Source organism: Geotrypetes seraphini, chromosome 5 (assembly GCF_902459505.1).
Source record: "Geotrypetes seraphini chromosome 5, aGeoSer1.1, whole genome shotgun sequence".
Lineage (NCBI taxonomy): Eukaryota > Metazoa > Chordata > Amphibia > Gymnophiona > Dermophiidae > Geotrypetes > Geotrypetes seraphini.
Genome location: NC_047088.1, coordinates 141,288,541 through 141,304,313, shown reverse-complemented (window position 1 = coordinate 141,304,313; position 15,773 = coordinate 141,288,541). Strand labels below are relative to the sequence as shown.

At 42.6% G+C, this 15,773-nt stretch overlaps 1 long non-coding RNA gene across 1 annotated transcript; it reads left to right on the top strand.

Moving 5' to 3' along the window:
• The first annotated feature begins 338 nt into the window (after positions 1–338).
• Positions 339–15,230, top strand: LOC117360561. Its single transcript, XR_004539449.1, has 2 exons — positions 339–391; positions 14,556–15,230. It is a non-coding gene; the product is annotated as an uncharacterized LOC117360561 (long non-coding RNA).
• Positions 15,231–15,773: the final 543 nt, after the last annotated feature.

Here is a 15,773-nt window from a genome sequence, read left to right as displayed (position 1 = left end):
ATGGAGGGGTGCAAAAATTGCTCCTAACCCCCCATCTCCTTTCATTGGCAGTGATGAGGTAGGTGGGGCAGGGGCACCAGTAGGTGAGTCAAATGGGGTGCAACTGTAATTTAATACGCAATGTATAGAATCAAGGACTACATCATAGGCCACTTCATGTTCGTGGTGTAGCAGAGTAAGTGATTTTCCTTCTCTGAGACTGCTGTTATGCCACCAGGCAGCAGAGGGCACCATGTATTTGAGAAGGACTACAGGTCCCAGAGTGCCTCTGCACTGCTTGGCTCAGTACTGAGTCAGAGGGGCGGGTGTCAGGTAGGAATATTTCTGCCCAGGCTTGACTCAGTTAGAGGGAGGTCCAAGGAGAAAATAGAAGGCTGAGCATTTGGCTGAGGTAAGCCAAACTTCTTGTACGAATTAAGTGTGAGGCAAACTGTACAGAAATAAAGTGTTTTGTTCCTATGCTACTGTGGTGTGGTTTCTGTCTTGACCCTCCTAAAAATACAGGTTAGCCTGCCACTCCAGGTGGTCTGTTACAGTGGGGGCTATTGTTTCACTGTGACTGCTGCTGTTTTTGTTGGTTTTTTTTACAACGCTAGAGCAGTGTTCCTCAGTTTGGGCCTGGAGTACCTTCTTGTCAGTCATGTTTTCAGAATATTCACAATGAATATGCATGAAATAAATTTTCATATAATGAAGGCAGTATATGCAAATAAAGTTGATGCATATTCATTGTGGTTATACTGAAAACCTGACTGGCAAGGGGGTACTCCAGGACTGAGTTGAGAAACACTGCTCTAGAGAAACTGCTACTGCCATAGGCAACTAACTAGTCTGCGTAATGGTTAAAATGGCCCCATATGTGTCACAAGTTTAGCCAACCTGATTCCTGAAATATGTTAAGCCCAACACGAAATACCTTCTTTTGCATCTCTAAATATACATTTTGCCATTTAGGAGACAGCTATAACAAACAATGGAAGAGAAATAGATTAAAATTGATAGAACACTGTTTATTCCAAGCTGGCAAATAGTATAAACGTCTAACCACCCTCATCTCAAGTGCACCCTCCTACCAATCCTTCAGGAAATCAATTAAAACCTATCTCTTTGACAAATTTCTCTGACTCCTTCCTACCTTGTTATATCACTGAACTACCTACTGTATGTCTGACATATTTCCGGTTATACCTAACCTCTCTCGGCTTACTAATATAATTGAAATCTGTTACCAATGCACTTGACAATATTTTCTGTAACATCGCTGTATATGTATAGTCTCTTTCTCTGTAAACCACTCTGAACTGCTTGTGGTACTGCGGTATACAAAATAAAGTTATTATTATTATTATTATAATAAAAACCAAACAAGAATATAGATGTATCAAACTAATCCCTTCTCCCTTCCTTAAAGTCCAGCTATCCCGAGAGTGTTCTTGTATCATCCAGGCACCTTATAGCAGTTCCACAGCTGTCCTTTTTGTATCTGCCAGCCTGCAGCACTCAGCTTTCAGCAATTCCCCTGGGTCCTTCCTCAGCCTGCCAATGACCTGCGTCATCATCACACCACACTATCTCCTGTTAGCTCAGTGTTCAATGCCTGACAGGTTCTGCCTTCTCCCTGCTCACTGGGGCCAATGAAAACCAGCAAAAGATTTGGGCTACGATGGAAAAATATTATATATTTATATGTACATAAAACATAATAATGGGCAAAGGTCTGCAAAGAAGCCTGCCTGTGTTCTTTAAAATCCTTTATTCGTTCTTCAGCTTCCCTGACTTCACAATGCACAGAATACAAAATAAAAAGACAAAGAAATCCTGCCAAACTACTAAAGACCAGCTGAAGGGCACGAGTCCTTCACTCTGACACCAGAAATGCTCAGAGCAAGAGAATTAAAAAAAAAAAAAAAATCCCAAGAGTAATAAAGTACTTTAACCCTGTGGTACATAGTGACTGATATATCTGTCGATACTCTCTCATGCATTTTCTTCCAGAAGATTTATTAATTCATCACTGATAAACCAAACTCAGCATCATTTATTATCGAGTAATAATTGTTTAATACATCTGCATTGCAATTGGAAATGCTACGTAAGTAAGTAAAAAGTGGGCTAGGTGTTGCATTTTTTAAGGCAGCTCTTTAGTGTTCGTTTTGGCAGGAAAATAAAAATACTGTTTTATTTAGCTAGGAATGTCAGGCAAAAAATTGTACTGTTCATTTTCAGATTTTGGGCATTTTTTCAGTTTTTCACATACAATGGAACATTTTATTGTCTGCAAATCTATTTTATGTTAATTCATAGGTTAATGTGGATTAAATTCATTTTGTGCATACTAACAGCTAGAATTGTTAATATTGTACTACTGTTTTAGGATCTGCTAACACTATTAATGTGCATTAGAGGGGACACACATTAGCAACTCTAGCTATATGATTTTTGTAAGGTGAGCTAATGAACTGAATGCATGCTAATGAATGCACAGGCTAATTGTGGCTTTATTTTGATTGTGGTAGCCATGGAAGCACTAGCCTCAGTGTTTACCTGATTTTCCTGCAAACTTCCCTAAGGACAATCATTAGAAGATAGTATTTTTCAATAGTGATGTGGCACTTTATAATGACCACATGGTCACATCTGCATATAGTTTCTGGCTTCCTGGCAGGCATTGCAACCAGGGACCTGGACTTTACTTCCAAAAATATCTCAAAAATATTCACCTCTGAAATGTGTAAAAGAAATTAATATTTGTTACTTATTTGTTTCTTAATTTTTCCAAACATTCCCTCTGCTATTTTGAGTTTTCCACTTAACAGGATCCTGGCCATGAAGTAACATGATTTCTTAATTTTCAGTTTGTTTTTTTTAATTGAAAAGAATGCAAACTATTTATGATACAACCCCCAACATCAAAATGGGGGTGGGGGGTGGAGTTCCTATCAATTCAGGCTAAAAACAACATAAAATGACTTCATGTAAGTGTCCTCTTCAGTCAGCTACTAGAAATGAGTAGTGACCCTGGGCAAGTCACTAATCCTCCTTTGCCCCAGATACAAAATAAGTACCTATATTTATGTAAACCGCTTTGAATGTGTAACCACAAAAAAGTGGTAGACAAGACCCATCCCCTTTCCCTTATGAGTTTTGCTCTTGAGCAGTGGCTTAGAATTTCTCTTCAGAACTGTGAACACTGCCTTAAGCAATGCCAACCTAAGGAGTGGCAATCTGGGATTCTTTCACAGCAGTACTAATTATTTATTTATGTACTACTATAATCTGGTCCTGCAGCCACATTTTGGGTAGGTCTAGAATTAACTTGGGTAGGCACTAAGCATCTCTCTCTCTCCCTCTTCCTCCACCCTCCCAGCATCTCTTCCCCCCCCCCAACCCCACACGAGTCTGGCTGGCATCTTCCTCCACTCCCTCCCTCTTGTACAAGTCTGGCACCTTTCTCCCTTCCCTTCCGTTCCCCTTCTTGGGCATGTCCAGCATCTCTTTTTCCCTTCTACCTCCCAATGCAGAACAAGTATCTCTCTTTTTTTCACCGGGAGCTGCCCTGAAGAGGCGAAATTCAAGCTTTGGAGCCACAGGGGGCGTCGGGAGGCGGAGTTGGCCTCCCATGCTGACCCGATCTCCTTCCCCTGCAGCGGAAGGTCTGGCTTTCCGTTGGGGCAGCTCCTCTAGTACAGACCTGTGTTAAGAACATAAGAATAGCCTTACTGGATCAGACCAATGGTTCATCAGACCAATGGTCCATCAACCAGTAGCCCATTCAAACGGTGGCCAATCCAGGTCCCTAGTACCTGGCCAAAATCCAAGGAGTAGAAATATTCCATGCTACCGATCCAGGACAAGCAGTGGCTTCCCCCATGTCTTTCTCAATAAGAATGGACATTTTCTCTAGGAAATTGTCCAAACCTATCTTAAAACCAGCTACGCTATCCACTCTTGCAATGTGTTCCAGAGTTTAATTATTCTCTGAGTGAAAAAATTTTTCCTCATATTGGTTTTAAAAGTATTTCGAGTATCCCCTAGTCTTTGTAATTTTTGACAGAGTGAAAAATCGATCCCATTCTATTCCACTTAGGATTTTGTAGACTTCAATCATATCTCCCCTCAGCCGTCTCTTTTCCAAGCCGAAGAGTCCTAACCTTTTTAGTCTTTCCTCATATGAAAGGAGTTCTATCCCCTTTATCATCTTGGTCACTCTTCTTTAAACCTTTTCTAGCGCCTCTATATCTTTCTTGAGATAAGGAGACCAGAATTGAACGCAATACTCCAGATGAGGTTGCACCATGGAGTGGTACAGAGGCATTATAACATTCTTAGTCTTGTTAACTATCCCTTTTTAAATAATTCCTAGCATCCTGTTTGTTTTTTGGCTACTGCCGCATAGTGGGCAAAAGGTTTCATCGCATTGTCTACAATGACACCCAGATCCTTTTCTGGAGCGCTAACCCCCAAGGTGGACCCTAGCATCTGGTAACTGTGATTTGTGTTATTCTTCCCAATGTGCATCACTTTGCATTTGTCTACATTAATGTCTTCTATGCAAGACAAGCAACCAGTTCTGTAAAAATCCCATGTTAGCTGCTTATTGCTGAGTGGGTGGTAGCTAGGCATGATATGGGTAGGTGCAGGGGTGGCCTGGTCAGTACCATGTCCTAGCTGTCACAACTGCCACTAGTGAGCTGCAGTTGCCGCCACCTCATAAGGAAGTGAGAAACGAAGCTGCACTGCAGCAGTAGTATGGCCACAGCATTAAAGCCAATCCTCCCAACCACTGATCACAAGTCTGATGCCCCAACACATCTCCAGTCACAAGTTTGATGCTCCCCACATAGCCATTCAGAAGTCCAATGCCCTCCAACCATCTTATCACAAGCTGATGATCATCTTCCAGCAAGCTCATCCCTCAAAGTGTACTACCCCTCCTCCTTGTCCCAAACCCAACCTTTTCTTCCGCATGCCCAAGACCTATCCTTCTGAATCACCACCCACATCTGAGCCTTACCTGGAGGCAAGGCCTGGTGGTTAAGTGGCAAGCAGCAGGAGAGGATGCCTTCTGCTCTTACTCCATTCAGCTCCAGGTTGTAAATAACATTATTGATTCCAGCCTTCCATATAAGAACAATTGCCATAATATGGAATGCTGACCTCTAGCATTAGATTATTGGTAGGGGTCAGTAATTTTGAATGCAGAGACAGATAAAGCAGGAGTGGAGGGAGGCCCTCTCCTGTTATTTGCCAGTGAACCACCAAGGCCTTGCCTACAGGAAAGTCCTAGAGGTGGATGGAGGTTTGGGGGGGAGGGGGAAAGAGTAGGAATCTGGGTGGGATGGAAGAGAGTAGAGTTGGGGGACATGTGGGAAAAGTGGCACTTTGTGTCAAGGTCTTGCTAGGAAGGGCATTGGGGACAGTGAACTTGTGATTAAGGGATAGGGGGCATGGGACTACCAGGTATAAGAACATGAGAATAGCATTACTGGGTTAGACAAATGGTCCTTCTAGCCCAGGTATGTGTGGGTGGTCAACAGACGTCTAATTGTGTGTAGCATTCGATTTGTAGTCAGGTGAGTAAGTGTGGGGGAGGCATCGGATTTGTGATAAAGTGGGTGTGGGGAATCAGTTGATTGGGTAGTGAGCTGGAATGGGTGCCGCCACCAAAGGTATCTGTACTGATGACAGTTATTAATAGGCACAATGTTACACTCTGAACCAATGGTGCAGAAGGCCTTTGCTATCAGCCAAGACATATAACATAGTGCTCATATGTTAACAGTTGTCCTGTGCAGTAAACACAGCACAGATGTAGAGTATTTCCCCTGCAATTACAATACAAGCTTTGCACTTATTGTGCATTACTTTTTGCTGCCAAGATGAAGTAAGTGCAAATCCATCACATTTTAGTAAAAAAAAAAACCACCAAACAAACCAGAAATTATAAAATTTACCACTGGACCTTCTAAACAATTGTAATTGACTTGTAAGAACAGTTCTTATTTTTTTCTTTAAAGTTTTATGATTATGGAAAATGTGAATTTGCTTCTCCTGGATCCTGGGAAGGGGCACATAAAGGTGTTTTTTTTTTTTTTTGTTAGGTCCAGAGCTAGGACCAACTTATCAGCTGGAATCTCACAGCAAGCAAGCACCAGACACTCCTCTCATTCCTTGAATAATGCAGACCATACCAGGATGTAAAGTCCAAATCCAAAATCTAACTTTACTTCTTGAAACCAGGAAGAGACACACATTTGAACAGGGAACAGTTTCTTGCAGAACACAATCCAACTATGTACAGATTTTCCTTCTCATTCATTCCTTAGATATTATTCTCTAATTTCCAAACTCAAGTTTCAGTGATCAGAAGATGGACTCTGATTAACAGAAGCCAAACTTCTTAATCAGACTTTGCACTGGTCACTTGGTGGATTCACTGAGACTACCTTCCAGGAAAATCAAGAGCTGGTTTGACTTCTCTGTAGATTTTTCTTAGGCTTTTGGAAACTGCTGGAACTCCTGTTTTGATTCCTGACAGTTTCAGAGGTGCCTGACTATCTGCATATAGTTTGTGGTTAACATAAGAACAAAGAATTGCCGCTGCTGGGTCGACCAATGGTCTATCGTACCCAGCAGTCCGCTCACGCGGCGGCCCTTTGGTCAAAGACCAGTGTCCTAACTGAGACTAGCTTTACCTACGTACGTTCTGGTTCAGCAGGAACTTGTCTAACTTTATCTTGAATCCCTGGAGGGTGTTTTCCCTTATAACAGACTCTGGAAGAGCGTTCCAGTTTTCCATCACTCTCTGGGTGAAGAAAAACTTCCTTACATTTGTATGGAATCTATCCCCTTTTAACTTTAGAGAGTGCCCTCTTGTTCTCTCTACCTTGGAGAGGGTGAACAACCTGTCTTTATCTACTAAGTCTATTCCCTTCATTATCTTAAATGTTTCTATCATGTCTGCTCTCAGTCTCCTCTTTTCTAGGGAGAAGAGGCCCAGTTTCTCCAATCTCTCACTGTACGGCAACTCCTCCAGCCCTTTAACCATTTTAATCGCTCTTCTCTGGACCCTTTCGAGTAGTACTGTGTCCTTCTTCATGTATGGTGACCAGTGCTGGACATAGTATTCCAGATGAAGGCGTACCATGGCCCGGTACAGCAGCATGATAACCTTCTCTGATTTGTTCGTGATCCCCTTCTTAATCATTCCTAGCATTCTGTTCACACTTTTCACTGCCACTGTGCATTGCGCGGATGGCTTCATTGATTTGTTGACCAGTACCCAAGGAGACCTGGGTACAAGAGCCTTTTTCAGCCTCCTAAGGTTACAAAGTTCACACTCTCTAGATGGTATCCATTAGCACCTATTGTTCTATTCCAACTGCCAACTATCTGTGCAACTCAGAAGGTCATAGCTGCGCTGCAAACTGCAGTACACAACATACAGCAAGTGGCGTACCTAGGGGGGGGCGGTCCTCCCTGGGTGCACACCCCAAGGGGGTGCACTGGAGAGAGCTGAATGGGGACGATGAGGGACCCACGGGGTTAAATACAACTCGAACTGCGAGGTTCGTCTTCTGTTTCTACCTGCCCTGCTTCGCACACATAGTCGACCGGAAGTCTTCCCCGATGTCAGCGCTGACGTCGGAGGGAGGGCTTAAGCAAAGCCTGCCCTCTGATATCAGCGCTGACATCAGGGAAGACTTCTGGTCAGCTATGTGTGCGCGGAAGGGCAGGCAGGAAATGGAAGACGAGCCTCGCGGCTTGAGCTCCATTTGGCTGAGAAAGTTGCTAAGATGAGGGCTGGGAGGCAAACGCGGAACACAAAAGAGGGGAGGGAGTGCATTTTTGGACACAAGGCATAAACTTGGGAAAGAGGATGGAGGAAGGGAGGGAAAGAGATGCTGAGGTGGGGGAGGGAATGCGTTTTTGGACACAAAAGGCATGAACTTGGGAGAGAGGAAGGGAGGGAAAGAGATGCTGAGGTGGGAGAAGGAGTGCGTGTTTGGACACAAGGCATGAACCTGGGAGAGAGGATGGAGGAAGGGGAGGGGGAAGAGGTAGGGGAAGGAGTGTGTTTTTGGACACAGAAGGCATGAACTTGGGAGAGAGGAAGGGAAGGAAAGAGATGCTGAGGTGGGGGAGGGAATGCATTTTTGGACACAGAAGGCATGGACTTGGGAGGGAAAGAGATGGTTGTGTACACGGGGAATGGAAGAAAGGAGAATTTTTGGTCATAGGGAGGGAGTGAGGTACAGATGAGAGGGAGAAATATTGTGGTGGAACGGACAGATTGAAATGGATGCAAGAGGGAGGAATGTTGGACATAGTGGTGAAGGGAATGGAGGGAGAGATGTGGCATGGTGCTGGAGAGAGGTGATAGAAGGAGAAATGTTGGGCATGAGACTGGTGGGCAGGGGTGAAAGATGAGAAAGGGATAAATGCTGGACCATGGTAGGAGGAACCAATGGATAGCAACTGAAGAATTTACAGAAGATGGGAAAGTGGAAAAAAAAGAAACTGGGACCAACTTTATGGAAAAATAAGTCTCCAGACAACAAAGGTAAAAAACAGAATTTATTGACTAAAATATGTTAGCTTTGGGAAATGTATATAGCAGATGTCTTTGTATTGTGTTCAAAAGATAAGGAAATGTATTTCTGGTTTTATTTCTACAGTGTTGAAGTACTTGCTGACCCTTGCTGTGACTGATGGGGATCCCCAAGCACCGCCAGCAGAGGACCTCCTCTAGAGATGGCCAGAACTCCCCTCTACCAAGCACAGCAGTCACTGGTAACATCCATGAGCCACTGAGGTGCCAGCATCTGTGACTCGGGGATGCTACTGCTGCCTGCCAAGCTTGGCAAAAGGGACCCCCGGCCAACTGCAAAGGAAGTCCTTAGCTGACGGCTTGGGGGTTCTCATCAGCTGAGTATTTATATTTTATATTTACATTAGAGGCTCTGGTAGAAACCCATTTAAAAAGTATGTATTCTTCCCAATTAATATTTCCAAATTAATAAAGTGTCTTTGCTTATTTGTAAATGGGTCTCTACCAGAGCCTTTAATTCAGTAGCATAATTAAATGAAATAACTATTTCTGAAGTTTATAGGGACGGGTGGGGACAGAGGGGATTCCTCACGGGGATGGGTGGGGACGGAGGGATTCCTCACTGGGATGGGTGGGACTTCTTTCCCTGCGCAACTCTCTAGTGCACAGCTGGCCACCCTCACTATTGTGCCACTGCTGCTTTCCTTAACCAGCAGCAGCAGCAGTAAACAGGTGTGTCCGCGGGTGCTCACCGGCATTGCTCATCTTATGGCTGGCTCCCCTGCTGAAAGCTATGGGCATCCGCAGCTGCATCATAAGCATTCCCTCTGACGTCACAACGTCAGAGAGAAGGCTTCAGATGCAGCCGCAGATCACGCGAGGAGCGACGCCCGCAGCTTTCAGCAGGGGAGCCAGCCAGACATGCTGGGCAGAGAAGGGGGGAGGGTAGACATGCTGGATAGGGAAGGGGGAAGGACAGAAATGCTGCACAGGGAAGGGGGAGAGTAGAAATACTGCACAGGCAAGGGGGGGAGAAATGCTGCAAAGGCAAGGGGGAGAGACATGCTGCTGCTGCTGCACAGGGAAGGGGGGAGGGTAGAAATACTGCACAGGCAAGGGGGGGGAGACATGCTGCTGCTGCAGCACCCAATTGGGGAGAGAGAGGGAAGGAGGGAGAAGGGAGAGGAACCAGAGATGTCAAGTCCATGGGAGGGAGGGAAAGGAAAAAAGGAAAGGAGATACCAGACCATGGAGGGGGAGGAAGAGTTGCCATGGCATAAGGGAAGGAGATAGAGATACCACATCATGGTGTGGAGTGGGAAGGAAGGAAAGGAGAAGAGAAAGAGAGATATGCCAAAGCATAGAAGAGGGGCTGGAGACAGAAAAAATGGAGAGGGATGAAACTGAAATGAATCATGTGCAAAGGAGAGAAGGGACCCCAGATATACAGTTTATTGAAGGGACATAGAAAGAGGGAAGATGCCATATGGAAGAGAGAGAGGGTTTACAGTAGATGGAAGGGAAGAGAGAGTATGGGCAGTAGATGGAAGTGGTAGAGAGAGAAGGCAGAAGCTGGGTGGAAGGGGCAAAGAGAGGGCAGATGTTGTATGGAAGGGAGAGAGGACAAATGCTGTATAGAAAGAAGAGAGCAAAGAAGATGATTAAAGCAGAAACGACAAAAGGTAGAAAGATTTTTTTGTTGCTTTACTTAGAATCAAGTAGTATTGTAACTGTATTGATAAAAGTTTATAAATAGGAAATGGAAATAAGGAAATTTTTTGGACTAAACCCCTTTCCTCAGGCCAGGATACCATAACAGCAGTATACTGTACTGTTCTGAAGAAAGATTTGGCCTATGAAAGCTAATTGAAAAATGGATTAGTCCAATAAAATGGTATTTTCTTATTTCTCATTATTTGTTTTATTTTTATTTGTTAATTTGTAAAGTGGTGATTGTTATGTATCAGTTTTTTCAAATTTACATCTACTATCTTTATATTTTGCACAGTATTAGGGGACATGTGTCACTGTTTTGTGGTGTTGTGGTGTTACACTGTATGCAGAGTCTGGTTTCTTGACAGTTCAGTTTAACTTTTGTCTACATATTTCTATTTTTAGTTTGTGATTATTCCATATTGGGTGAGGGTGTATCTCTGTTCTGTGTGTATGAAAAGGACATAGTTTTCGGTTGGCATTGACTACAGGATCAATTGACTGTGCGGGATCTGGCTTGTTTAGTTTTACAATGTATGTGTTGGTGTTCTAGTGCTCACTGCAGTGTTAAAGATGCTGCCTTTTCCTAAGTACACTCTTGTTGTGCGATATGTGGATTGTTACTAAAAATCATATTTTTGATATAGATAGGGGGGTTGTCAAAAAATGATGGGCCCTGGGTGTCACATTTGCTAGTTACGCCACTGCATACAGAATTGATAATGTTAAAACTGTAAGCTTGCAGGTCTGTGAAATAGATGCACCCTTTAACTCCTTCCTTCAGTGCAAACTATTTGCCCAGGACTACATTAAAAAAGCACAAATAAAAATATAAAAAAAATTTGAAGAACATTTAAATATATGCTACTGTTATGAAGTTGGGATACAATTCTTTGACTTCTGTGACTGAACATAGCACATGCACACACCCACACACCCTATATCTATATCTTTGCAGATGAACACTATTTTGTAACATTTGTGTGAACATATGCTACCAATTTCAATGTGGTTTAAACACATTTGCCTTCATTGTAGTCCAAATGACAGGTCAGTGAAAATAACATTTCTAAAATGACAGATCTCAAGACCCGGTTCCCACCAGGGTGTTTTCTCCAAAACAGCTGAACTCAAGAAATAACACCTCAATCACAATTGTTTCAAGTAAATGTAACAAGGACAACAGCCCTTATGATGTACAGTCATTTCTGTTTCAAAGCAAATGCCCTTTCACCATCTGTGCTTCTCAGTGATGTAAGGCTGCAGATCCAATAATTTGAATGTATTACACCTACCTTTTAACAGGAACAGCATCTACAACCTGGTTATTGGTTCTCTTCCAGTCATAAGTCCAATACTAATCGGTAACAGAATACTGCCATAGTAATAATCCTTCTAAATCAAGGCTGTATTAATTATTTTAGTTGTGTCACACTGCATTTTGAATCGATCCCTATATATATTATTGGTGCTGACTCAGAGCTAAATCTGTCTTATCTCCTTGCTCTACCTACAGAAAAGCAGTCACCTGGGAATCTCACACAGCCATCATGAAATTTGCTTTTACTAGTCTTTCTAGATGTCCCTATGCCTCTCTCTCAATATCTCTATATATTTGCACCCATCTCTCCTGTGCTATCTCTTTTGATATTCAATATCCTTTTACAGAGACCTGCAGATGTCATGTACCGTATGCTTTTGATAAATTACTTTGAAATATCATGCTTCATCCTCTTCTGTAAAGCCTTCCTTTAAACTATAATGAATGGCCTGTCTCCTTCTAAATGATTTTTTTTCCTTCAAACCAGATTTGCCTGATTTCAATCTCCAGAAGCCAATATGATGTCAACCTCCAGATAATGCAACTTTCTCCAAATTCCGCTTAGATGTCAGTGATGGTGGGCGGTATATCAAATATTTAATAAACTTGAACTTGAAGGTTTGTCATGAAATAGCAGAAATATCTCGCTGGCCATAGATCTTCTACTGAAACCTGGTGCCCTGTTACTTATTAGGGTCAAAAGGGAGGCAGCATCAGAATTCCTTCATGTACAATATCACTGATGACTAAGGTGATTATTTTAGAAGACCTATGTGTGAATTCCATGTGGAAGTGCCAGTACTTCCACATGAAAATAGCATCCATGTGTAGGAAAGAGGTGGGTTGGAGACTTGGTATGGGCAGTGTTTTATGTTTTGTTTTATTAAAACTTGTAATACTGCTTATTCTTACAACAGGTCCAAGTGGTTTACAAATACAGAAAATATGGGAAATAACTCCATTTTAAAATAGGACAGACCTATACAGATTCAAAACAAAGATAAGTACGCATTCATTCCTTCATGCAAATTCAAAAAGCCTTGTATCAATTTTATATCGCAGGACTGTGACTGAAAAGACCCGTTTCCACTTATATACAGTATATTTAAATTATTTCTGATAAAACAGAATCTTCTCCAAATGCTTCACAAAAATAAAGTTTTCAGCATAGTTTTCAGTGCTTTAATATTTATTTCCAGCCTCAATTTCCATTATAAATGATTCCATAATTGTGGGGCAATAAAATAAAAAGTTTTATTTCAAGTTGATTCCCATCTTGCCCTTGTTTGCTGGAGGAAGAACTAATCTGTTATCTTGGATTGATCTCAAAGTTCTAACCGGTGCATAAGGGATTGTCAAAATATGTAAATAATTATGTTCCTGAAGAAAGAAAGCTTTTTGTGTAAGAATCAAGGCTTTAAATTGGATTCTATAGGAAACTGGCAACCAATGAAATTGCAAGAAAAGTAGGGTTACTCTATCAAATTTCTTTTTATAATACACAGGTATGATGTATTTTGCAAAGCCCATGCATGTCCAGGTTGTAAAATTAAACACTGCCATCTGCAACTGCTATAAATCATGCACAAACACCAACCTCAGTTGTTTTTTGGACCTGTTGCTTGCGCTGGTTTTACTAGGAGATCTGATAGCTGTTTGTTGGCCAGATTGTAATTTGTTTCTATGTAGGTGTGCCTTTGACTTGTTTATATTGCCCCTTCTCCCCACTTCCATCATCTGCCCCTTCTCTCTCTTTTCCCCCACTTGCATCTTCCCATCATCTGCCCCTTCTCCCCACTTTCATCATCTGCCCCTTCTCCAAACTTCCATCATCTGCCCTTTCTCTCTCTTTCCCCCCACTTCCATCACCTGCCCCTTATCCCCACTTGCATCATCTGCCCCTTTTCTCTCTTTCCTCCACTTGCATCATCTGCCCCTTCTCTCAATCTCTCCATCCACCACAGGCCCATCTCTCTCTCTTCCTCTCACCTTTCTTTCCGATTTTGGCAACAAGATCAGCATGCCCCCCCCTCCCCCCGCGATGACACTCAAGTTCGACAATAGGCCTCCTTCTCCCCCCTGACATCAACAGCACTTCAGATCAGCAACCACGGTGCTCAGGCCAAAGCTTCCCTCTGACTCGAACTGCCTGGGCAGAAACAGGAAGCTGAGTCAGAGGGAAGCTTTGGGCTGAGCACCGCGGTTGCTGATTTGAAGTGCTGTTGATGCTGGGGGGAGAAGGAGGCCCGTTGCTGAACTTGAGTGCTGTCGTGGAAGGGGGGAGGACCGTTGACGATCTTGAGTGCCAGGGGGCCCATTGCTGATCTTAAACTGTGTCGCGGGGGGGGGGGGAGGGGGGCACCAATGCAGCCCAGATGCTGCCGATGGCCCCAATCCGATCTTGCTGGCCCTGCGCAGACCGGCAGGAATTTTCTGCGGACCGGCACCAGATGACCCGGACCTGGCTGGCTGTGCACCCCCCCTAAGGCATGCACCCGGGGTGGACCGCCCCTGCCCCCCCCCCTTGGTATGCCACTGCACTCATTCCATTCCACTCAGGATTTTATAGATCTCTATTATATCTCTCCTCAGCTGTTCCTTCTCCAAACTAAAGAGCCCTAATCTCATATGACAGTCATTCCATCCCTTAACAATTTTGATCACCCTTCTTTGTATCTTTTTCAGTACTAATACTTCATTTTTTTAATGTGTCTACTAGAATTGTCATAATTTTTAAAAGTGCTAGTGAAAATCAACAACTAGCTTTAAGTTTTCTGTAATATGTTATTTACCTACCTGGAATTATTAGGAAATTATGCAAAAATATACAAATTACTGACATACAGTATGTTTAAGTGCTCTAGTTTTTTGTGTGTTTGCATTACATATTATTGCCTATTGTGCCTTAATTATCACTTTATCTTATTTACCCCTATTGACACTAACACAGTTTCATTTTCTCATTCACAGGTTTTCAACAGTGTCGTCATAGTAATAATCTAATATTGAATATGTCCAAAAGAAAACAGAACTGCAAATTTGGACTCATTTACATCTTTTGGTGGTATCAGGCAGAGAACTACCTGTAGTTGAACTACTGTTAGGGATCTCACTAGAAATGGATTGAATTTGAGAGACATCAGTAATCAAGACAGATGAATTTACAGTATTGATGAACTGGTCAATGACCTAATGACTGGATTATTTGCTCACTGGTACAATACAAATCCAAAATTCAGTGGTCCTGTTATAAAAAGCCATGTTAGGATTATAACAAAATTGAAATCCATATGGGTACAAGCCAGCACAGTTTCTTGGTCAGAACAAAACTGGAGGAGAAAGACAGATTTATAGAGAAGCTTGACAGACTAATGGACATACTTGAAAGTGTGAAATAAATAGTTGTACTAATATGGGATGCAATTTTGCCTGCATTAGTGGAATACACATACATTGTGATTGCAGCAGAGAGAAGAATATTTCTGTGACTGAGCTAGCCTTTATGAAAAGTCAAGAAGAGAAAGTTGGGAGTGTTGGACCTCATTAGATTGAACCAGTTAACCTCCCTGAGACCAGAAGACAAGAACTACAGAAGGAAAGGCAAGCAAAAATGAAGGAAGATGAAGAAAAGAGGTGAATGAAGAGTGAAAAAAAACCATTAGACGAGCAAGAGATGATGGAGAGATTTATGCTTGCATCCCCAACCCTATATGTCATATCTGTCTGTCTGTCCAAGTTAAATTGTAATCTCCTCTGCGCAGAGACCATCTATTAAATGTCATAATGTACAGCACTGTGTAAGCCTTTTAGCACTATATAAGTGATAAATAGTAGTAGTAATTGATATGGCAGAAGAACCAATGGAAGAAGCTCCATTTGCTCTATAGAAAGCTAGGAAGAAGCTAAAATATAGTTGCCAATTTAAGACATCATACTGGACTGAGAGAGACAGCAGAAATTGCTACTACTGCCCGGATTGATGCAGTACACTTTATCACAACAAGGTGAAAAGGGCTCAGGCAAGAATCATGAGAAAGTTGGATGTACAATTTGAGGAGGAGCTGCAGCATCAGTTGCATTTTCTGTGATGGTCGTTATGATGATAAAGGCAGAAGGGAATGGCAAAATATATCTAGGTATGGTGAAGGAGGAACATTACATAGTTTATATGGGGGGGGGGGGTGGAAA